Source organism: Macaca fascicularis, chromosome 1 (genome assembly GCF_037993035.2).
Source record: "Macaca fascicularis isolate 582-1 chromosome 1, T2T-MFA8v1.1".
In the NCBI taxonomy this organism is placed as follows: domain Eukaryota; kingdom Metazoa; phylum Chordata; class Mammalia; order Primates; family Cercopithecidae; genus Macaca; species Macaca fascicularis.
Genome location: NC_088375.1, coordinates 57,963,199 through 57,989,184, shown reverse-complemented (window position 1 = coordinate 57,989,184; position 25,986 = coordinate 57,963,199). Strand labels below are relative to the sequence as shown.

General features: G+C 39.5%; 1 long non-coding RNA gene across 1 annotated transcript; it reads left to right on the top strand.

Annotated features, from left to right (window-relative positions):
• The first annotated feature begins 535 nt into the window (after window positions 1–535).
• Window positions 536–10,829, top strand: LOC123574078 (uncharacterized). The gene is made up of 3 exons (XR_006698941.3): window positions 536–699; window positions 9,954–10,038; window positions 10,157–10,829. It is a non-coding gene; the product is annotated as an uncharacterized lncRNA (long non-coding RNA).
• Window positions 10,830–25,986: the final 15,157 nt, after the last annotated feature.

The following is a 25,986-nucleotide window of genomic DNA, read 5'->3' as shown; positions in this document are numbered from 1 at the left end:
TTTTATGAAACTTAAATCGGCTGGGTGCAGTGGCTCACGCCTGTAATCCCAGCACTCTGGGAGGCCAAGGCAGGTGGATCACTTGAGGTCGGGAGTTCAAGACCAGTCTGGGCAACATGGTGAAACCCCATCTCCACCAAAAAATAAAAAAATTAGCCAGGCATGGTGGTGTGTGCCTGTATTCTCAGCTACTCAGGAGGCTGAGGCAGGAGAATTGCTTGAACCCGGGAGGCAGAGTTGCAGTGAGCTGAGATCATGCCATTGCACTCCAGCCTAGGCAACAGAGTGCGACTCTGTCTCAAAAAAAAAAAAAAAAAAAAAAAGAAAGAAAGAAACCTAAATCGATATCAACTATTTCTGATGAAAAAGTTGAGATGGCCTGTGAGTGTAAAATAAATTCTGTATTTTGAAAACTTTGCATGAAAAAATATTATAAAATATCTAATTCATAATTTTGTATATACATACTTTTAATTAAATAAAATATATTGGTAAAAATTCAACAGTTTCTTTTTACCTTTTTACAAGAAAACTTACATTATGTACATGGCTGGCATTGTATTTCTACCGGACAGACCTACTGTGGAACTCAAGGCACCCTGGGTGAGATGACTCGTTATTTGTACATCTTTCTGTCATCCGTGGGGACTGACTCGCCTCCTGAAAATATGGCTGGAATGAGTCTGACACCGTAAAGAGGTACTGTAACTATGGGCTATCCAGTTTGGGTCAGACCTTATCTGCACACTGTGGGTAATATTTTCGCTGAACCTAAGACATGAGTGAGAGACAAAAATACAAGCTAATAGACACATTCACGATGGAGGCAAAAAAAAAAAAAAAAAAAAGAAAAAAGATAGCTCACTTTTTTTTTCCTAGGAAAATTTTTTTGGGGAACTTAAATCTCTGTATTCATTGCTATTTGAGAGTGATCAGGCCTCTATGGGGACATCTCAAAATTCTGGTATAAAAAGCCCTTCTTTGTTGAAAAGGAGACAGAGGACATTTTTATAATTGCTGACATTAAGTAAGCACAAATTATATGCAAATAGAATTCCTTCGGGTATGTAATATTGAGTCTAGAGTTGAAATAGCTTTGGTAACGTGGCTACATTAATTGGTGCTTGTGAGGGGCAAACTGAGGTACTTTTGGATAAGAACACAGCTGATGTGACTTCTAAAACTTTCTGCATTCATCAACAGACTTTTCTGGTCCATTAGGCCCAGGTCCCGGCAGGGTGGTTGGAGGAGGGGCTTAGGGGAACCACCCTGATCATTGATTGCTCTGATTTTTTACCATACTTACCTGTGAGCTCTTTTTTTTTTTTTTCTTTTTGGGATGGACTCTTGCTCTGTGGCCCAGGCTGGAGTGCAGTGGCCTGATCTTGGCTCACTGCAATCTCTACTTTCCGGGTTCATGTGATTCTCCTGCCTCAGCCTCCCAAGTAGCTGGGATTACAGGTGTCCGCCACCATGCCCGGCTAATTTTTATATTTTTAGTGGAGACAGGGTTTCCCCATGTTGGCTAGGCTGGTCTCGAACGCATGACCTGATGATCTGCCCGCCTCGGCCTCCCAAAGTGCTGGGAGCCACCACACTCGACTTCTCCTCTTTCTTCCCAAATATCTGTGCGAGTGTACCTATAAAGGCATTGCACACCCCTAAGGAGTTACGGGGTGGCAGGGCTGGCTTGGGTCTTGGCTCTTAACTGTAGATAATTTGTAGTTTTGTGTTTTCTGTAAGAGGAGAGAAGGGTACTATGAAGTCTGATTCTGTGTCTGACCCAAACTGGATGGCCCATAGTTACGGGATAGGAATGAGTGAGGAGGGGTGGGTGGTCAGGGCATCTGTTCTGCTTGGGTTTCTGGCATTGTCACTGGGAGAGCAATCAATGATCAGAAAAGCACCACCCATCTCTTCTACGTGAGCCAAAATAAATATAAGCCAAAGGAAAAATTTAGAGAAAAGGAAATTATAACACTTAGGAATAGTCTAGGTGTTCCCTGACATCATTAATCATTTATTTGGCTTCCTTATGGTTCTTCTCACTTTAAAAAAACAAGTGAGTGAGAGTGAACAAGGAACTGGCCATCGGGGTTGAAGGAAGAGCCACTTATGATGAATGGTGGCTCCTTGTGGAAAGTGCTTTATGTTACAATTTTAAACTTATTTCACTGAAGATTTCAAGCAAAAAATACACCCTTTATCAATGTGCTTCAGCCTCTTTTGCTTCTTTATTCACCTGGCTCCTTGGGGGTAACAGAGGTCACTCTGGGAAATAGATTATTGACTTGTACTAAAATGTTACTACCAGAAATGGTAAGGCTGGGTCAATTCTAGTGAATGCTGGTCACTCGGAAGAGTTTTAACAAACACAAAATGTAAACTTTGTGAGTGTAGTCCCCTAGGTGATTCATCAACAATCAGTTTGGCAAAGGAATTGTTTTCTTCAATTCATCGTATTTACCTGCAAGTCATGATATCCTCTTCTCTTTCTTCCCAATTATGGGTGTGAGTCTACTTATAAAGGCATTGCACACCCTAAGGAGTTAGGGGGCTGGCAGGGCTGCCTTGGGTATTGGCTCTTCACTGTAGACAATTTGCAGTTTTGTGTTTTCTGTAAGAGGAGGAAGGGGAACTATGAAGTCTGGCTCTGTGGCACTGCCTCCTGAATGGCACTGCTCATTCTGCTCGGGGCAGATTTAAACTGTGCTTACACCTCTTGTAGCCTTGCTTAGGAATTAGCGTGGAGTAGTTTCTGAAATACAATGTCTGCACTGTGGGCATACAAGAGGAAAATGTTAGAATTTCCTTTTCTATTTTTATCTCATTCCCTTTTTTTTTTTTTTTTAGCAAATGTTTTATGCTGTACCTAATCTAGTAGAGTACAGGTTCACAATCCCTTATCCACAATCCCGGTGTTTAAAAAGCTCTGAAAATCTGAAGCTATTTTGTAATTCATTTGGCCATTCAGCCTGAACTGACCTGAACTGAAGTGTGGCAATAGTCTTTATTTAATGCAATTGGTAGGAATAATTAGAATAATCATGCATTTCTTTGTAGAACTCTTAATGTGTTTCATTATGTGACGCTGCCCTGGATCCCCACTGGGGTGTTACATAATGTGTGGTATTTGCACCCTATTATCTTGCTAAAATTGGAAAAATCTGAAGCATATTTTGTTCTAAGGATTTTGGGTAATTATTGTGGACATGCAGTTGAATATAACTTATAGATGAAAAAATAGACATATGTTGTGGATGCAAGCTCAAGGGTTTTTTGTTTGTTTGTTTGTTTTTTACTAACACGGCATGTGAATCTTGGAGCCCACTGCACCAGACCACGGTGACTCTGACATTAACCTCATCAGGACCCAGGTCTCCTAACTCATCTAGCAGGCCAGGCCAGGCAGTGACTCTTACTGCGCGCTCTTTGCTTACCCACCTTGGTTAAAGATGGGTGGGAGAAGGACAGATGTGAGGTGCAAACCAAAGACAAAAAGAATAAAAGGTTCTATGTATCTTTATCAGAAGAGTCTCATGGACTAGAGCCTGACAAGACATTTCTTAGGATGGGGAACTCATGGCTGAATTCTAGAAATTAAGATTTATTTTCTGCCCATGTAAAATATTGTGATACTTTTGGACAATTAATGGAAGCAATTGTTAATATTTTGAATGAGAGAGAGAAAGAGACAGAGAGTGAGAGAACAAGAATATAGGTTTGTAAATTATGAATTATAAATTAGAAATTTCCAGTTCCTTAACTCTCATGATGTAATGATGAAATCATAGTAACAAGAGGAATCAAATGATTTAAAGCAATGTGAACAATTGCTACAGCATCTCAAAAATGTTTTTGTTGTTGTTGCTGTTTTTTTTCTTTTTTTTTTTTTGAGACGGAGTCTTGCTCTGTCACTCAGGCTGGAGTGCAGGGGCACCATTTCGGCTCACTGCAAGCTCTGCCTCCCGGGTTCACACCATTCTCCTGTCTCAGCCTCCCAAGTAGCTGGGACTACAAGCGCCTGCCACCACGCCCGGCTAATTTTTTTGTATTTTTTCTTTTTTTTTTAAGTAGAGACGGGATTTCACCGTGTTAGCCAGGATGGTCTCGATCTCCTGACCTCATGATCTGCCTGCCTTAGCCTCCCACAGTGCTGGGATTACAGGGGTGAGCCACCATGCCCGGTCTCAGAAGTGTTTTTAAGGAGACTTCGTCAGTTTTTTCATAAGTCATCAGAATGTTTATTTTATATTAAGTGCCTAACAAAAGAAACTTGGTACAATTCTGAAGGATTTTGCCTACAAACTTTTGCATTTGCCCTTGTGGCCAGGATGCAAAATCCTTTCTGCTAAGGGGCTTGGACATTTGTCATGGTATTTACTCCATAGTAGCAGAATGCCTGGTGTAGTGTTTGCTCCTGGAGATTTTTGGTTGACTCTGGGGACACCGAGTGTCACTCTGACTCCAGTAAGTAATGCCAATGGCACAGGTAGATGGATCTGACAGGCCTGAGGACTAACAGCATCTCAGCCGCCCTTCTCCAATGAAGGCTATACATCAGCACTTGGAATCTGCTGGAGCCGAAGAGGGTGACAAGGGAATAACATCCCTTTCTCTTCCATCGACAGGGGTAATAACTCCTCACTCCCTAGGGACAGATTGTAAAAGCCAATAGCCAGGAGCTGTGAAGCAGGGAGGGTAGAAGAATTGAAAATTAAAGAGGGAGTGGAAATTTTGCGTAAGGCTTTAGTGAGATGGAATAAACCATCAAACGTCAATCTTTTAATTGCCTTGTTGACACAGGGGTTTGCAAATGTTCCTTTTGATTGCTTATTTTAAGCCGATTGTTAAAAGTCATGTATATTACATAAAGGTGGGTTTATGCTTTATTGTGTATGTTTTACTAGTGAATGTTATAATATCCTGATATTTAATATCTAAATTTCTTCAAGTCATCGTTTTAAAGTCCTTATTGACAATATATTTTAAAATATCTTTCTGAAGATGCACCAAATGCATTAGACTGCTTAATTATTTAATCTGATGTCTTTATTTCCTCTTGCATACCTGTGTATTTATTACAGCTGAACATGAGGGTATTCGGTGTATGCATATTACATACAGTATTTCCTGAAGGTTAATAAGAATTTCTATTTTCAAGTAACCATCACAATGACTTAAATGCCCTGTGGACATCAGTCTTCTGGTGGCAACCAATAGCAAACAGATAGTTCTTAAGGTCTGTAGTGCTAAGGAGAGTTTCACATTCATGGCACCACATGAATAAGTGAGTTTCAGGACCCAAATGTTGCTTTGAATTAAATGTGGTGCAAAGAAAAATTTGACTTTTTAGAATATCATACTGTTTGGAAACAGATGCCTTTGGACACCGCCTGCTTTACAGGAAACACACTTATTTAGTTTTTAAACTAGGACTGGTGTTTAGTTAAATCTCCTGCGGACTCAGTTCACTGAAGGTGACAGAAGTACTCACTCGAGCTCAATGAGAAGTCGACGCGACTGTAAATTTTTCAGGCAGCGACAGGAGATCTTGTTATAGGAGTCAGAACGGGGGTCAGGGCAGAGCCTGTTGATGATTGAGGAAAAGAGAAGTAAATTCATTCTGCTTCAGGCACTTTGTCAAGTGCCAGTAGCTTACCATTGAGAGCTAGTCACCCGTTCTAGTCTTCCAGCCCTAGAGGTCACTCATTTGATATAAATCATAGCACCGCATAGGTGCGGCAACCTATTGCCACTCGGGATGAAATAAAAAAGAGGAATGCTGCTTTCAGAATGGAAATGACTATGAATATCCCACCACATGTTGCTGTTTAATGCAATATGTGGTTAGATATTGATCTCCCGAATCAAGTCATTAAAATGTGCAGTTTTTGTTTATTGGAATGAAGCAATTAAATGGTTCAGTTATGCCAGACCTTACCTTTTCTGATGAAAACTATTGATTTCTTGCCACAGCTTTATAAGCGACAATGTTTTTGATTACTCTTGACAAACCTCCTTGGAGTGTTAATTAAAATCGTACCAGATGAGCAGGTGTGGGAGATCATTAGATCGCCCGGATCACACATCTCCACTTCATATTCTGCAGCCTTGCATAATGAATAGGGCACAAGAGGGGAAAAACAATATCTTCATCAGCAGAATTAGCATCTTCACTTTTTAAAAAACTAGGTGACATTCCATGTTATAGTACAGATGCTGTTGAATCATTGGCTCATTCCTACCACTGCATTTGATCAACATTTGCTTTTTATGTTTTGCTTTAATTTTTTTAAGTATCTAATGAGTTGCTGTTGTTGGTTCTGAGGTAGAAAATATTTAAACACTTATTTATACAGAAAATTGAGGAATCAAATAAAGCTCTTTCATTGCTTATGCAGATAAGGTCATGAATATTAATGCAGTTCATTTAACACTTTAAAAAATCCCCTCAGTAAGATAGCCTAGATGTGATTTTTAAAAATCTTTTACTACTTATTTTTGGGACCTGTATAAAATATGATTATATAGAAATACGCTCTCTTGAAGACTGCAGTCTGTTGATTTATAATAGAGCTTTTTTTGTGTGTGTGGCTATTAAAAGATTGTTACATTTGAAAAATCAAAAATACTTAAATGATAATTTATAAAATCAGAAGCAAATGATATTCAGTTTTTGAGAAATGAATAATCTTTACATTGATGCCGTTTATTATGGAAGATGATTTAATTATTACTTCATTAATATGGGCATTGAAATGGACTTTTTTTCGTTTTTGTATAATGCAAAGAATTTAGATAATTGGAATTAGATTTAAAATCCTCTCTGAACTGGTGTCTATAGATAGCAAGACAGCTTGTATTTCTCAGATTCATAGGACCTGAAGAGAACTTTAAGAGGTCATCTAATCCAATCCCCTGCTGCCAAAGTAGCTGTTTAAAAATGCACTATTTTTCATTAGTCTGGAATTTTAAAAAGGATTAATGAATTTATAAATGTATTATTTACAATGTTCTGATCATGTACGTCTAACTGGAGCTGTTAGATGTTGAAATAATAAGTTGTATGTGTGTGTTTTAAAATATTGACTTCTAGCAGAATGATTTATGGTTTATAAAGTGTTTTTCCATTTATATTCTTTCATTTGATTAATAACCAAGTTTTACATCTCAGGAAATGTCTCATAATTTTTAAAATGAAACTCTGGCTCAGTTTACCCAACTGACTTAGAAATATTTATATAATCAAGTTATTTGATGTTACATTGTTGTTTCATAGCTGCTGTTATGGATAGCTCTAGAAAGCATAAAGAAACCCTAAATTGTTATTTCTATCTTATAGGTGAAGGTTATTTATGTTTTGTAGGTGAAATATAAAGTTCAGATAAAGCTTCAATCCAATTTTTTAGTACTAAAATCTCATTTACTATTTCTAACAAGTCCCACAAGTAGTAATTGTGCTCTACCAACCACTTAAGCAAAATATTACAAATAATATACATATAACTTTGTAGAATCTCAGAATTCTAAGCTTAGAAACTATGTGTGCTTTGTATTTCTGCATAAAAAGCCACCACAAAACATAGCAGTCTATAAGAAAGAAATTGTTTATTTTGCTCATGAATCTTCAGCTTGGAGCTCATCTCTGCCCCATGTGGCATTGGTGGGTCAGCTGACTTGGGGCTAGAGAATCCGTTTTCAAGATGGCTCACTCTGATGGTTGGTGAGTTGGTGCTGAATGTCATCTAGGAACCAAACCAGAGCTGGGGCCAGGGACTTTCCATGTGGGCCTATCTCTGAGGCAGCTTACGTCTCCTCCCAGCCTGATGGCCGGATTCCAACAGAACAAAGCAAAAGTACATGGCATTTAAAAAAATATACCCTTAGAAGGTGCATAGCGTCATTCTCACTATATTGTTGGCTGAGATCATTGTAAATGTCTTCTCAGGTTCAAAGAAAGGGAGCATAGACCCCAGCACTTGAAGAGAGGAGCACCAAGATCAGAGAGTCAGAAGAGCTTCTGGAATGGGCGATGTTATGGCCGTGTTTTGAAGACACAATTTGCCACAGAAACTATTTGTTCACTCCTTTCATATTACATATATTATCTTGGATATGGCTTAATTTGAGAGAAGTAAAAGTAAATGAAAAAAAACCAAACATGATTCTAATAATTCAACTATAGTTATTCTTTAAAACTATATGCTTTAAGTTGTGTTTTATTTCAGAGAAAAGGCATAAAGATAGGTCATTTTAAATAAGTTTTGAGTATAAAAACACTTTGAAATCTACTATGTTAGATACAATGGGCAATAAAGACTATAAATTTTTTTTAAAATCATAATAATTATTTAATCCACATCTACTTCACCATCCTTTGGAAAATCAGTTAAGTTCTGATGAACATTTCTGTTTCAGAAAATTTTAACTATTTTGTCACTTGTTATTGTTGTTGTTTATTGTTATATTAGAAACTCATCGTGGTTTTCTGGTTGTGACAATTGTGTTTGATGTTTGCTAAGACTCAAGATTGCTGTATCGTAGAATTACAGATGTGGAACCCTTACGGGTTTTTTCATTCATTCAGTGAACATTTATTGTGCTTCTATGATGTACTGTTCTAGGTACTTCAAAAGTTATCCTGAGAGTGGTACACAATACATGCAATGATACACATATATATTTTATTTACCAGATGTAATAGAGAATACACTTCCAGTAATCTTCTCTGTTCTCTTTTTCTTTTGAACTGTCGAATAGGGTTTTTTGCTTAATTTGTAATCATGAAAAAATTAGCAGAGAAACGCAATCTTTAGAAACTCTTGGAAAACTTATCTTGCTCTTGATACGTAATTAATCCATAAATGGAACTAAGAATCTTTGGTATAATTTGTTCAATACAACATAGAGATCTCTCTCAAAAATAACTTATCTGTTTATTAATGTATCTTAAAAATATATGGCCATAGATCCTTATTTGCCTATATAATGACTTTATATAATTAAATTTTCAGTAGATTTTTGTCTAGTGACCAATTTTGTTCAACAACCATTTGTTGAAACATTTCACTGTAGCAGGCATCTTTGCATGCACTATCTCGTTTAATCCTTAGATGAAATCTATGATGGAATATTAGTATCCCCATTTCATAGATTAGTCTATCTGGTTCTCAAAATTTCCCCTTTTCCTACAGGCTTTTCCTTACCTGTTTTGTGCCACCTAAGATAAAGAAGGAAAGGGTGACGATTATGGTACTTGTTAGAACCACATGTTATCTAAATCATGTGCCCAGAGTTAAATCACGTGCCCAGAGTTGTATCAATCATAGATTTCACCTATACATAAAATTTCTGCCCTTCATTTAGACTTTTCATTCAGATCCGGCAGGACACCAAACACAAGAGGTATTGTTATGTTTCCAGCATGAACAAGAATCTGAGATCAAGTTGTTAAGGTTGAGCATTCTGAATCTGAAAACCTGAAGTTCAAAATCCTCCAAAATCTGAAACTTTTTGAGCACTGACCTGATGTTGCAACTAGGAAATTTCACACCTGACCTCATGTGACAGGTTGCAATCAAAACTTTTGTTTTATGCACAAAAGTATTAAAAATATTGTATAAAATTGCCTTCAGGCTATCTGTATAAAGTGTATGTGAAACATAAATGAAGTGTGTGTTTAGACTTGGGTCCCATCCCCAAGATATCTCATTATGTATATGAAATATTCCAAAATCCAAAAGAATCTGAAATCCTAAACACCTCTGGTCCCAAATATTTCACATAAGGGATACTCAACTTGGACATTATCTAGTTTCTATGTTTTCTGTAGCGAAGTAAAATGCATTTATTAAATCATTTTTAAATGATGTAGTAAAGAAAAGAAGCCAGGAATATATTTGTTTCTCAAGTGATCCCAGCTCCATCATGCCTCATCTGTGTTTCACCAGGCAGCAGCAACAGCAGTGGATTCGAAGAGCTCCAGAAGTGCAAATTTAGCATTTCACAGATGTTCCAATAAAGGCAAACTGGCTGGTAAGTGAGTCAGGGCAGATTTTTAAGCCCTTTTTTTGCTCTGCAGGGCACCAACTGTGCTTGTGTAATCTTTATACAAAGTAATGTTGATCTGTTTTGTTCTCTGTCTTTTTTGCAGTGGCATTTTTCACTTGAATGATTCTGCTTCATGCAACATCAGGATGAGCACGCGGAGGCTGCTTTGCATTAGAAAGTAAACATACGTATGCACAATTGCACACCACACAGTGGTTTGTGCGGGTGGAGGAGAATGTGCTTTTAAGGAATAATCTCTCCTCTTCAGAAAACCAACCGCTTTATGTGTTTATTGGCCAGATTTTCTTTGGTGGTGTTTTAATGGCTTGTTTGTCAGACATGTCGCATATTAAACTAGCAAAGCCTGGATTCTCTTAGGATCCAAGGTCCTCTTTATTCTCTCCTCCATATTGGAAATCATTCCTGTCAGCTCGTGCTCTCCAAGCTGCCTGGAAGAACTTTGGCATAGTTTTCCTAACCTTTCAAACAGTAAAAGCAAAACTCTCCTTTGATAAAAAAGCCGGAGGACTTTGGCATGTAGCCATAAAGGATGCAGGCGACTCGGCTGCGATCTGATAGAATAATCCACAAAACACTGAAAAGTTCTCGTTAAGGTCCCCAGAGTGGGCTGAGGCACTTTGCTTGTACTTAACATATATCAACTGTCACCCGGCGGCAGTCAGTGTTGAACTGAACACAATGGAACATCCAGATGGTCTAAACAAAGCGAACAAATGTTCACTGCTATTAAAAGCTGTTTACATCAACTTCCAGGATTTCATGTAGTGAAGTTTATATTGTGTCACTACTGAGGTGCTTAGCTCTGTCTGCATCGAAGACCGGCCTTTTAAAAACTCCTGTTGCTTGTATGCTCATGCTCTCAGCACCTAGTGGAAAGCGAAGTTGAATAATAAATTAGGAAATTCATAATGTCAACTAGTCATGCAATTTCAGACATTTTAAGTGATTTGCCCCCATTCTGTTATATTGGTTGTCTATTGCAGCCTCAGCTCCAGACCCAATAAACACAAAGCAGACCCTCTTCTCTGATGGGGGTGTGTCACGGATGGATGGATAGAAGGGGTGACCGCTATCTGCCTCTGCAGGCAGGGCCTCCGAGTCTTGTTGGCTCCGCACTGGGGATGTTTACGCAGTAATGGTCTTGTTTTCTTCCTCCAAGATGCGGCGATATCAGGTCCTGTCTTTTTGGGGATTAATATACATGAGCGATAAACCCACACTTTTTCTGTCTTCTTCCTTTGACCTCTTTATGGCATCTCTTTTACAAATTCCAGACACACTGCCTACATTGTTAAAGATTTGTTGTTGCCATTAATAACAATACTCATATAAAAGGTGTCCAGCTTATTTATTGTTAAAGAAAAACCTACAAAAGCTGTCCTTCTTTATTAATCACTACCAATTCCTCTTGGCATAACATAGCTAAACAAATAAGTAAATACTAAGAGAATACTATTTATTAATTTGCTCTACAATTCATAGTATAACAAAATAGAAAAGACCCTCATACATGCAAGTTCATTACTTAATTAAAATAATTATTTTCTATATAAACATCATTTTAACTCAATTTTATATTACATTTGTGTTAAATTTTACACATACGGCCGGACGCGGTGGCTCACGCCTGTAATCCCAGCACTTTGGGAGGCCGAGGCGGGTGGATCATGAGGTCAGGAAATCGAGACCATCCTGGCGAACACGGTGAAACCCCGTCTCTACTAAAAATACAAAAAAATTAGCCGGGCGTGGTGGTGGGCGCCTGTAGTCCCAGCTACTGGGGAGGCTGAGGCAGGAGAATGGCATGAATCCAGGTGGCAGAGCTTGCAGTGAGCTGAGATGGCGCCACTGTACTCCAGCCTGGGCAACAGAGCAAGACTCCATCTCAAAAAAAAAAAAAAAATTTTACACACACACCCCAAAATAATTGTATATCATTTGTTGTGTCATTTTTGTTGTTACCATACTTTTTTGTTACCAAGAAGACTTTTTAAAGAGAGATCTCGTAAATGATTAAACTCAAATGTTTAAGAAAATATGATTTGTTGGCCTTATTTTCTCCAGAAATGAACTTCTGTTTTAAGATCAAATTGGATATTGAATAATGTCGTATGCCATGACACAGAGCTGAATTTTAGTGATGATATGTATGTCCTCAAAGAAAGATTGATGCGGGCCTTATGAGCCCAGTAAAAGTGGGTTGATCTCTAATGCATGGGGAAACTTCTGTCTTCACAGTTGTTCTGGGAAATGGGATCCTTTCAATACATTTGGTAAGGAACAGGTTTGGATCTATATTTTTTATAGGGTTATAAGCCTTCTTCCTTGCATAATCACATGAGATTCAAAGTTACAGATCCCTTGTTTAAGTTTAGAGAAAAATACATTGTCTATAAAAAGCCAACCTAGTATAGTAAGCTGCATGTACACAATGATACTAATACACAAGGAACAGCACAGCCCTCTCTAAGAAGCTTTTAAGAGTTGGAAACTTTTCGCTGACAGTAATTTTGTTAAATACTGTGTCAAGAGGCAACATGAAAGCTAGGAAAACATCATGTGCACCTCTATAATTTGGATTAGGGAGATACTTTTATTGGTTGTTGGTATGTGTGGTATTTTTCACAGATGTCTCAGAGCAATTGGATAGGATTTTGGAAATATGGATCGTACAGATGTGAAAATAAAATGCAACAAAACAAGAGCTTCAACTTTTGCCAGGGGTCAAGCACTATGCCCACTTCAGACGAGCCCTTCCAAGCCTGTCTGTCAGTCCCAACGCAAGCTGCTCCATTTCCTGTTTATGCCTGTGCAGAGTTCCACATCCGGGCGAGCTTGCCTTCAGCGGCAGGTTTTTCCGCACACCCCAGGAGAGCTCTTCCTTAAAATGGTTCATTATTTATCATCTAAGTAAGCCATTGGAATTTTGTTAATTCCTGTTTTACTTAGCACATGCAAAATGCTATCATTATCTAGGAGAAGATAATGTTAACTTAAAATTGTTACCCAGAGTACTAATTAAGTGACCTTTGCAAAACAAATCTGGTCAGGGAGTCTATGAAGTAGAGAAGATGGATGCCAAGTTTATTGCCTTCCAGGCCTTTGGTTATATAACCTAGGGGTAACAGCAATTAAAACCTGGCTAGTTATTTGACGGAATGCTAACACTTTATCTTTACTAAATTGCTTAAAATGTAGAAATCTCTTTGGCTTTGGCCAAATACTGAATTAGCTGAAATTTACCTGGCATCCTCCTGGTTCATCTAGTCTCTTTCTAACTCATAGGTATCCAGGTTCTTCATTACTTTTGTCCCATCAACACGGGGGGAGAGATTAAGATAAACTAGTTCACACCCTGGTGTAAATGACCCTTGGCTTAATAGCCCTTCCTAGAGATATTTGTATTTTAAAAGAAGACAAAAGTCTAAGCTAAGAAAATAAAATTCTCAAATTTTAGGCTTTAGCTGGCTTGGTAGGAGAGGTATTTCTGAGGGTAAGTAGAAACTTCCTAGCATCCCCTGTATATCAGTCCCCCTGTAGATCAGCCCCTGAAATTAATCCTTAAAGCCAGATCTATATTGTATTGCCTTCCATTCATTAGATGGTATGGCACACTTAAAAAAAAATCAGATTTAGAATTTAGTACTTGTTTATGTAGTGAGAAGCTACACACTTGAGGTTTCTGCTTTTTTCTCCCCTGAAAATCTTCTGATAACCTAATTTCTTATTTATTTATTTATTTAATTTTTTTAGAGATGAGGTCTCCGTATGCTGCCCAGGCTAACTTGAACTCCTAGCCTCAAGCAGTCCTTCTGCGTAGCTGGAACTAGTAGAGGGCACCACCTCACCTGGCTTATTTCTTAATTCTATCCCAACAGAAGGAATACCTTGTTTGCCTTTTTTTTCTTATTCTTTCTAAAACATACTACTTATTTTCAAACAGTTTTTGAATTACATAAAATCATTTTTATGAATGTTACATTTTATTTTAAATTTTATTGACTCTTTAAAAAAAGTACCACAAGAAGCTGAATTATCACCCCAGTTTCCAATTTTTCTCTTTTCACTGATTCCTGTGAGCCAACCATGGGTGTTTTGAGCAACATGTGGCATTCAAAAATTTGGGGAATGAAAAAGTATGAAGTATGTAAAATATTTGCTGATAGGCTATTATTGAAAAGCAGACCAAAATGAACATTCTGATTGAAGATTATTGCTTATTAATGATTTTGATTCTATGACATTTGCAATATTTATTTATAGCTTCTGCCTTAATTATTACACTAAGAAACATTTCTGCTTTGTGGTAATTGATGGAGAAATCTTTCAACACATTGCACTCTGATTTATAAAAGAGCACAAGATTAAAGTTGGGAAGATTGTATTAATCTGACACTAGGTCTCCCTGTAACATACCTGATATATGGTGCGATCACAGTAAACATGTAATAAAAAGTCAAGGGAGTATATCCCAATATAGTTGGAAAAAAAAAAAAACACACCAAAGATTTAGTGGCTTTGCAAAGAATTAAAAATGCAATCCTTACTTATCTTTTTTCTCTTTCTTTCTTAATTTTTTGTTTGTTTTACTTTGCCTTTTTCCACACATTCTAACACTTACTTATTTTATTAGGGCTGAAACACATCGAAGTCCAAATATAAGATTTGATGGAATTAAAAAGCTTGTAGCTAGAATATTATGGTACCTGTTTTTACTGGGCCTTGAGAATGTATTTAGTAATCAAAGGCTTGTGGTCTGTAAGGGGTCTTCTAGTTCTAATACTGTATGATTTGGCCACTTCCCCCATTACTTCCCCGCTCATCTGTAGACCTTTTTTCTGACAGTCCTTATTGTACCAACGTTGCCCCATTATCTACAGCTCAGAACTATTTACACTTAGAACACTGGGCAATATTGCTTACTGTAATATTACTTACTGAGTAATATTGCTTACAATATTACTCTCTGTTTCTTTCAAAAAAATTGTTCATGAATTGTCATGATTCTGTGTTATATGGCTAATTGATTAGAAGGCAGTAAAAATTCAGTATCTCAATGAGTACTCCACAATCAGCCATACTTATAAACATAGTTTCATAAAAATAGCGTAGGAGACTCTGTTGGCCATAGAATGACTAAACACTGAAATCTTTCGAGCATCACACTCATGTTGCGTGACGCATCAGCACACGTTTTATCTATCATCAAAAGGGCATCCCATTTAAGGCTCTTCCCCATGGTAATCAAGGTTAAAGTCAGAGAAAAATTGTATTCCCTTCAGAGGGTACATCAAGATGAGCTGAATAGTTTCAGAAGACTGGCCTACTGGGCCAATTCCTTTTTATGATAATATCATTTTAACTAAATTTGACTTTCCCAACTCACTGCCAAGATGTTTGTTGACTCTTTTTTTTGGAGAAAGCCTTGATTTCTAGTAACTTCAGCATGGAGGCAGGAGTATAATAAATATTTCTCTTATTATTACAATTTCTTTTTTCAATTGCTTGTTAAAAAGATTATCATAAGATTTATTTGGTTCATCGCTCACAGTTTCAACAGATTTTTAGTATTTTAAAATCATTGTAATCAATTCATTCTTTAAATGTTAGAAACTGTAAAATAAGTTGTGGTATTCACAGGTCAATTCTTAGAAATGGCCAATTCTCCTAATTTTGCTTCTGACACTTCACACTTCTTGTCCTTTGGAAAGCCATGAACATTTGTTCAGTCCACGAATAGTTATTTAGACCTATTATGTGTCATTCACTGGGCACACAGTGCACAGTGGAGTAAGTCACAGTTTGGGAGGCTAATGTTTAATTAGGGGAGGCAACAACATCCACATTACAGTGTGGAGTGCAGAGGAGCAAGTAGGTGCTAGGTGCTGGTTTTTAGAGCAGGTTGAGTAGCCCTAATCAGGAAATCCCAAGTCTAAGGCACTCCGTAACTATTTGATCTCCAACATGATCCTCAAAGGAAATGCTCATTGGAGTATAATGAAAACATTCCAGGGGCCAGGCGCGGTGGCTCACTCCTGTAATCCCAGCACTTTGGGAGGTCGAGGCAGGCAGGTCACCTGAGGTCAGGAGTTCGAGACCAGCCTGGCTAACATGGCGAAACCCCGTCTCTTCTAAAAGTACAAAAATTAGCCAGGTGTGGTGGTGGGTGCCTGTAATCCCAGCTACTCGGGGGGATAAGGCAGGAGAATCGCTTGAACCCAGGGGGCAGAGATTGTAGTGAGCTGAGATGGCTCCACTGCACGCCAACCTGGATGACAGAGTAATAAGACTCTGGTCTCAAAAAAAAAAAAAAAAAAAAAAAGATCCTGAAATCAGAATTCTGAAGCACTTCTGATCCCAGGCATTTCAGGTAAGGGATACTCAGCCTGTACCTGGAAGAATCGAGGAGGAAGTGAAACCTGATCGAGTCAGTAAAAATTAGTCATATGAGTGTGCACAATATGGAATAAAATTTTCTGGCGGAAGGAGCAGCCTGTACAAAAGCAAGAAGGTAGAGTGCAATGTAAAGAACTAACTGTGGTGCATGTGGGAGAAGAGGGAGAAAGGGCTTCAGTCAGCAAGTCAGGGCTTTAATTGTGAAGCCTCTTTCAGCAAAATAAGGAGCCCCTGAAGGATTTTAGGTGATCAAGTGATGTGATTAGACAGAGGAAGGTTGTAGTTAAGAATTACACCATGTGGATTTGAATCCTATCCCTGCCTATCACGCTAAATACTTTTGTTTTCCTACTTGTATACAGGGTATAACACTGACTCGAAGGGCTGGTGTGGGGATTAAATGAGTTAATACATGTAAAATACTTTAATAGTGCCTGACACACATGTTCAAGAATTCTGTTGTTATTGTTATAACTCTGGATTGGGTGGCGAGAAGCTAGGGTGGGGCAATGGACTACCCTTTTGTATTAATCCAGGGGAGAAACGATGAGGATATTACTAAGGCAATGGCAGTGAGGATGGGAAGAGATGTTAACGATGGATTAGTGATGTAGGAGGCACAAGCAGCAGGATCTGGTGATCCACTGGACATGGTGGGGGCTGGCAGGGAGAAGATCTACTGCAAGAGAAGAAGGGGTCGCAGCTGGTGCCTAGGATTCTGGCTAGGGTTTCTGGGTGGGTGGTGGTGTTAATTGACTGAGATCGAGAACATAGGAGCAGGAGCAGGTTTTTGAAGAAAGATACTGAGCTCAGTTTCTCTTTGATGTGTTGGTGCTTTGTCACTTAGTATCTGGTATACAGGATTGAAGCTTAGGAAAAAGGTTCTTGCTGGAGATGTAAATTTGAACTCATCAGCTGTAGGTGGCAATTGAAGCCCTGTGCATCAGTCAGAGTACTTTGGACCTCAAGTAATTGCAGAAATACAACTCAAAAAACGGAAGAGATTTATCAACTCAGAAAAGTTAAAGGGCCCAGAGGTAAGGTGCTGGTCAGTCTTATTTCACTGGGGGCTCCAGCCTTGCTTTTCTCATGTCGTCTTGCCTCTGCATGCCTTCTCTGTGTTGCCTTCTCCTCTGGCTGGGGGCTGATCATTCCATTAGCTCCAAGCCTCATCCATGGGTGCATTCAACAATACCCCACAGAAAAGAGACCATATTTTGAAATGTCTCTCTTAAAAGAACAAAGCACAGAAGACTTTTCCAGGACACGCCTATTTATGGGTCCCATGCCTATTTCTGAATCAATTCCCTGGATCACCAGATCACTGCGGTTCCCAAACCCGTCACTGGCAAAGAAGACAAATTAGCCTAAGGCCAGGCCCACCTCCCAAGCTCTGGGTGGGCCCACTGTTCTAGGTACATGAGGGAGAGACGAATGGTTGAATGAGAACTGGCATTCTGTCAGGAAAAGGAACAAGATAGCTAACTCACAAGGCACACCATACTGTGGAAGTGGATGAGTTTCCCAAAGACACCGTGAAGCATGAGAAGAAAAGAAGGGCTAAGACTGAATCCATAAAAGAGTCAAGCTTCAGGGGTGTTTGGAGAAAGAATCTTGGGTCATTTGGAAAACACACCTTAACTTTTGTTTGACTCTCTGGTTATCAAGCAGGGTTATCTTGCATACTACAGAGTGGGTTGAGAAAATTCACACAGGGGCTGGGCGGGGTGGCTTACGTCCATAATCCTAGCACTTTGGGAGGCTGAAGCGGGAGGATTTCTTGAGCCCAGGAGTTGGAGACCAGCCTGGGCAACCTAGGGAGACCGCTTTTCTATGGAAAATTAAAAAAAATTAGCTGGGTGTGGTGGCACATGCCTGTGGTCCCATCTACATGGGAGGCTGAGGTGGGAGGATTCCTTGAGCCCAAGAGTTTGAGGCTCCAGTGAGCCACTGTACTCTAGCATGGGTGACAAAGCAAAATCCTGTCTCAGAAAAAAAAAAGAAGAAGAAAGAAAGAAAAGAAAAGTAACATAAGAAATAGGTCATTGAGAAGAAAGGGTACTATTGAGTACAGTGAATCATGATAACTGCTAGGAAATCTTGTTAGGTCGTGTGCTAGTATATGAGTAATAACTGCATTTATTGAACTTATGTGTTTACAATATTAGTGATACCTGCATTTGTTGAGCTCTCTCTGCTAGGTTTGATGTCAAGTCCTTATTTAGTCTTTCCAGTAACCTTTGTGAATTTTGCACTCTTAGGAACACCGTCATTTACAAGTGACAAGACTAAGACTCACAGATTAAGTAGGTAGCTCAAGGCCTCATACTTAGTAGATGGCAGAGGAGGTCTTGAACCCAGGTCTGACTGCCACCAGCATGTGTTCCTAAGGACTGCTCTTCTGCATTTTGGTAGGAGGAAATTAGCTCGTTATTTAGGATCTGCTGTGTCTTCCTAACTCTTTCATCTCCTTGGAGCATTTGCCTTGGTCACCTGTAGGGTCTTTACGTTGATGCTTACATGTTGGTGGAGTTTCTAGGCATTCTGCTTCTTCCTCTGATAGGTCACTACAGTTCTTAAAGTCAAAAGGGAGGCAGAGACTATTGGCAAAGGAAAGATAGTGTGTAGGTTTCAGAGTTCCTTGCCATTTGTTATATTTTCAATCTGAACTGAAACCAAACTGAAGTCTCCAAATCCCAGGATTCGAGAGGGAGGCATTTTTGCAAGGAGTGCGTGATTCCCTATGTTTGCCAAGCATTTTATGTGGAAAACCAAAAACCCATGGCTTGGTGTATACAGAGCTTTCAGGAAATGGCAGCTATAGGCCCATGACTGAGAAGTTTGACTTCCCACAAAACTAGGCCTTGCCCTGAATGTGACTGATACTGACGGAGTTTCAGAAGGATTGCAGTGGAGAGGAGTGTATGGTCAGAATTACATTTTTTAGCCAGATCATCAGAGTTTATTATGCATTTATATGGCCAAGAAGGGAGGCAGAAAGAACAGTTGGGAAGCAATTTGTGATAGTGTAGGAGAGATTCTGGGGGCTATTGTGTTGATTGTCAAGATGGAATCGGTGATCAGGAGTAGGGTGGGGGGAGAGGGTACAGATTCATGCAACATTTGGAAGGTAAGAGGATTCTAGGCTGGCTTTCAGATTTCTGGCCCAAGTTACCAGGGGAATGGCAGTAATAACACTGAACTATCTGTAGAGAGAGGCTGAGGAGACGACGCCGAGGTCAGGTTTGGACAAACTGAGTGTGAGGAACCCACAGGGCAGCCATGTGTAGGGGTCCGGGCGGAGGTGGTCTCGTGCACAGATCCTGGGCTCAGGGGAGCAGGTGAAAAACAGGGCTGTGCGGAGTGTTTGCCATTCAGTGAATCTGGGCAGGATGAGAAGCTGGGCCTCTAAAACTAGTTCTTGACTCAGTTATTGAATTAACCTGAATTTTCTGTTTAAAAATTTTTGGAAGCCAATCCAGTACCATTCGGAGAGGAAGCAGAGGAAGAGAAGCGTTTACGTTGTTGACAGGCAAAGTGATAAGAGACAGCCTGTCATTTCTTCTTTAAAAATGCGAACCTTTAAAAAAGCCCTCCAGAGGAAGTGGTGGGTAAGGTGGGGAGGTATGTGTCTGAGCTCCTCAGCATGGTGTGTCCCTTAGGCTCCAGGACAGTTTCTTTCTCTTCTTGAAGCAGATCAGCAGGTCTCTCTCTTTTTCTTGAGTGACTCAGCTGTCTCGGCATGTCGGCTTCCTGAGTTCTCTGTGGTCCAGAGAGTACTGCGTTATGCTGGAGAGAGGCCGTGAGCACGTTAAAGAAAGACAGAAGATTGAAAACTGGCTGTTTTTGTTTTCCCTTCAGGCCCATTTTTACAAGGTTGCAATTCTTTAAAATGCTATATTTTAGAAAAATAAAATAATTTCCTACGTAGTGGAGCCTAGCTTGTAAATAAGTACCTCTCCTCCAGATTTGGGGATAAATAGACTTCTCCACTCACACCGACAACTGTGTGAGGAAGAGCCTCGTGAGATGATGGAACTCCATTGATTTTTCATAAAAGTTTAATAAGATGAGACAGGTCAAAAGCTTTGTAAAGTTTGCTATAAATTGTAGTGAGGAATTGAGCAAGATGTAATTGGATAAGAAAATGCAAACGTAACTTGTACAAGTGTGGCAGAGTTGATGGAGAATAATGAGAACAAGGCCCCTCTTGACAATTTCAGTGGTATTTTTCTAAGCAGGTGTCTGACCCTTAAGTGTGGGAGCTTTGACTCCAGTCAGCCCCTTGTCACTGATGGGTTAATATATTGTTACCCATGGGTTTTTTGAATGTCATTGAAATTCATCAGATACAGTTTATGGGTGCAGATCAGATAGGACAGTCAGTGTGTTTGTTTCTGACTCAATTTTCAGGTCGTGCTTGTGGTGATGCTGTTCAATACCATGTTAAAGAATAGTGTAAATGCTCTTTTGTTAACCAGTTACTGCTCAATTCCAGTACCTGTAATTGATGTAGTATTGATTTACTTTAGATTCTCTGAATAAATGCAAATATGTTTCATTTTTATATGATACTATTTCTTTTTTAAATGATTGCTATGCTTTTTGCTTTCATAATGTATGTTTTTAAGATTTTCAAAAGTCTATTTTCTTGCAATGGCATTGAGAGTGATATCAATCCTAGCATTCCTTTTTTTCTTCTTATTAAAAAGTGATGCTGCTCTCTTTAAAGATTGTTGGATAGTGTCTGTCATTGATTTAAATTGTATTGCTCAACTGTGTACACTGTACCTAATCAATGTCTTTATAATCAATTTAACATGAAATGTCATGCACCAACTAATGATATTTCTTACACACACAAACTAATGATATTTCTTACAACTGTGTTTCTGAGGAGGTATGAAAAAGACTTGTTAGAGTCAATTCCATGTGAATTTGTTTGCCATACTCTTTCTCGATTGTCACATAAACTTTCTCTTTCCCTTGTTGGTGAAATTTAGGATATCGTAATATGGATGATTTCAGAATCTGTTCTCTGATCTGTAAAAGGCAGCTAGTTCATATTCTAGTTTAAGAGACCCAGACTTAAGTGAGACTGAGAGGGAAAAATGACTCAGGCAAAAACATTTTCAAATAGCAGCCTTATAATTTAGGCTACCAGTAAATTACTAGGAAGTTGTGCAACTGCTATTTAATGGACATGAACTAATTATAGCCCAAGAGTGGTGAGTCTCATCCTGCGGATATACAATATAATTCCTTTTAGAGAAGCAATAACATATTGTTCATAACATGCCATATTAGCTCATATACCCAAAATTTCAAAGAGATTTCTCAAAAAGGGGTATGGCAAAGAATTAGCATGTAGCAATCTGAGCTTTGGACTTTGAACTATTCGTTGGTAGCTCTTTTGTAAATGGGTTCACATAACTAAAAGTTCCGAGCCACAGTTCTCTAGTCTCTAATATTTGTAGCTCTATAACAACCACTTTTATTAATAAATGACAGCAATAATTACAATAGTCACCAATGATTAAGCCTTTTCCCTTTGCAAAGGGCCTGATACACCTTGGTTCACTTAGCCCTGCCAATAACCGTGAAAGAGTATTATTCCATTATTTTATAACCGATGGAAAAAATAGTAGCTCTGAGAGGTTAAGGAACTTGCCCAAGTTCACACAGTAAGTGGAGGAGTCTGGATTCAAACCCAGGTCAGTCCGTGCAATATCACTCATTTCAGCCTGGGATGGGTAATTGTACCATTACCAGTTCGGGGGTGTGACAGTGACTTTTCCTGTGCCTTGTAACTTTCAAGGGTTTTGGATGATTTCGGAGGGATAGAGGAAGGTTTCCTCTGAAGCTCCAAAAGTGATGTGCTCTGTAATCTTGATCTAAGATTGTCCTCAGAGCAGGAGTTTCATGCCATTGTGTCTCCTGGGTGCTGCTCTAGGTCTTGGAACCTGCGGACAGGTTGCAAGAGGAGAAAGGTTTCCAATGTCTCCCTAGTGGAAGGCGTATGTGTCCAGCCATTGCATTTATGTCTCACAAAATCCAGGAAATACGTAGGAGTACAAGTTTCTGAACCTGTTGGTTGATTTGAGATATTCTGGTAAAACTCAAGTCCTTTTGGCTCTTCTAAGAACTCAACTTCTCCATCGTTCTTCTTGCTAAAAAACTTGTCCATTCTAGACATCAGTCCTTTGCAGAAAATGAGATTCTTTTTTGCTGCTTTGGGTAGACCCTCAGTTCTTTATGTGCTCAGGTACAGGTAGAAGATCCTTTCTCCAAGGAGTGCTCCCCTCTACACCAGGTCAGCTCCTCAGCCATCACCTGGACAGCTGCTGAATGCCCCCTAGAGTTTATTCCTTCCTTTCAGGGTGTAACGGCCTTAGTATACTCCAGGGTGACTTGGATGTAAAAGAATGCAAAGTGAATAATGTTATTATCAATAGCTGTCATGTAAACCTAGTGGTTTTTCTAGCTGATTTTTAAGCATGTCCGGAATTTTTCATGACTTTATATATTTATTATTTTTATTTTTGTAGAAATGGGGTCTTGCTTCACTGTCCTGGTTGGTCTCAAACTCCTGGCCTGAAGTGATCCTCCTGCCTTGGCCTCTCAGACTGCTGGGATTATAGGCAAGAGCCACCACAGCTGGTCTCATGTGTTTTTTTTTTTTTTTTTTTTTTTTTGAGACAGGATGTTACTCTGTCACCCAGACTGGAGTGCAGTGGCATAGTCATAGCTTACTGCAGTCTTGAACTTGGGCTCAGACAAATCTCCCACCTCGGCCTCCAAGTAGTTGGGACTACGGGCACATGCCACCACACCCGGGGGATTTTTTTTTTGTATTTTTAATAGAGATGAGGTTCCTCCATATTGCCCACAATGGTCTCAAACTCCTGAGCTCAAGTGATCCACCTGCCTCGGCCTCCCACAGTGCTGGGTCATGATTTTAATTGTTTACATTTTTAAATATTTTAATCCTTCATTCATTCATTCATCCATTCAGCATCTACTATGTGCCAATGAAGTTTTAGGCTCTGCGGACATGGCTGTGAATAAGAGAAGCCTCCACCCTCATTGAGCTAACATTCGAATGATGGTGGAGTGACACAATAAAGGTAGAAATAAAGATCAGGTAGTAGTATGAGCCATGCAGAGAAGTGTGACAGGCAAAACAACATCCAATGCTTAGGAAGCACGTTTAGACTGAAAGGCCAGGTGAGGCCTCACTGACCTTTAAGCTGAGATATGAATGGCAAGAAGCATCCAGCCATATGAAGACCTGGAGGTTGAAATTTTAGGCAAGAAACAGCCATGTCTCTCTTTTTCTTTTTCTTTTTTTTCTTTTTTTCTTTGAGATGGAGTCTTGCTCTGTCACCCAGGCTGGAGTGCAGTGGCATGATCTCGGCTCACTGCAACCTCTGCCTCCCGGGTTCAAGAGATTCTTCTGCCTCAGCCTCCCGAGTAGCTGGGACTACAGGTGCGTGTGACCATGCCCGGCTAAGTTTTGTATTTTTAGTAGGGACAGGGTTTTATCGTATTGTCCAGACTGGTCTCGAACTCCTGATCTCAGGTGATCTGCCCGCCTTGGCCTCCCAAAGTGCTGGGATGACAGGCGTGAGCCTCCGCACCCGGCCACCCATGTCTCTTTAAGGAATGGAGAGAGGACGGGGAAATGGAACATGCTGGATGACAGGGAGCAGAATTTAATAGAGGTTCAGCTATTTGTGTAGGAATAATTCCCCACTCCTTTAATTGTATGTACCAAAAATTTAGTACATCATGTTCACTTATTCCACAAAAATGCAATGAGTGTGTCTGCTATGTGCCAAGCGCTGTTAAGTGCTGAGTGTATAGTGGTAAGAAAGATGGAGTCCCTGTCCCCAAGAAACCTCAGTCTTGGAAGGGGGCTTGAGAAGGAAGCAGATATTTACAATGAAGGGTGATAGATGGTATGATAAGGAAAAGTGCAGTGGGCTGTAGGAAAAGCATCTACCCTCGTCAAGTGCTGCGCTATCGAGAGAGGCTTCCTGGGGTAAGCAAAGCCTAATCTGAGACTTGAGGTACAAGTAATAGTTGGCCAGGCAAAGGATGGAAAGAGAGTATTTTGGTGAGGAATCACCTAAGCCAGGGTCAGGATTAGAATGAGAACAGAACTTATTTTGGGGATTGCATAGTGCAGTGTGAATGGAGCAAAGTGGGTGGGTTTTACAAGATGTGTTAATTGCACTTAATAATGTAATATATGGATTTTTTTTTTTTCTTTTTGAGGCAGAGCCTCACTCAGTCAGCCAGCTGGAGTGCAGTGGCATCATCTCAGCTCACTGCAACCTCCACCTCCTGGGTTCAAGCGATTCTGGTGCCTCAGCCTCTTGAGTAGCTGGGACTGCAGGCATGTGCCAAGGTTTCACTATGTTGGCCAGGCTGGTCTCAAACTCCTGACCTCAAGTGATCTTGGCCTCCCAAAGTCCCAGGATTATAGGCATGAGCCACCGTGCCCAGCCCATGAATCCATTTTTAAATTCCAGAAACAGTGTGACATCACAAGAGATTACAGAGCTTAAAAGGAGGAAAGAAATTTAAAATATTTGTAGTTTTCATAGCAAAACTTTTACTCTGGGGTAATTCTTGTATCCTAGTGACAGTTCTATAGGCTCAAATTTTCTTCATGATAGAAGTCAATGTTCAGAAAGGAGAGTCTTCTTTAGCTTCTTGCTCGATCCTGGCATTTACTTTTGTAATACACCCCAGGTAAATCATGTGTCACTTGTTTTCAGTAACTGATACAAGCACTTTTATAAACAAGTTATCTTGGTAACAAAGGATATAGCACCAGCAGGAAGGAAGGTCAAGAAGAGACGAGGGTAACTGGGGAAACATATAATGCCTGACCACGTTTTTTTTTTTTTTTTTTCCTTGGGAGAAGTGTTTTGCCTCAGAAAAGCGTCACGTGGGCATCACTTTGTTTCATTTAATGTATGCACTGATGCTGAGATTTCGGAAGTACAGAGTTCTATTGTTTGTATCTGCCTGACACACACAATCATTGGAAAGTGAAAAAGGAAAGGAATCTGTTCACTGCATGTAAAGCAAAAATGCAACATCCTGACCCGGACGGGAAACTCAATTTTCGTGTTGTTCTTGTCAAGCATTTGAGTGCATTGGAATACTCCAAGGGCTGAAGGCACACATTCGGTGTGGTGAATGGAATTAGGTTTAGTGAAACTGATTCATTGTGCAGTCTTGCAGATTGAAAAACCATGGTATTTAGTCTTCTGTTAATATATGCAATACATTAAGAGAGTAGCTGGCAGATCCTTTTTGAAAATGTTGTCTCACAAGGACATGTTTTACAAATTTAAAGATGAATGCTTTGCAGTTAATATGCCTTTTCTTATATAATGAAAATTCAGTTGACTCTGAATGATTATCTGAATGGTTTGCAGAAAAAGTTGGAATTAAGGTAGAGTCTTCTGTTGATGAGTGTGAACTTGTGTTTACTAGAAG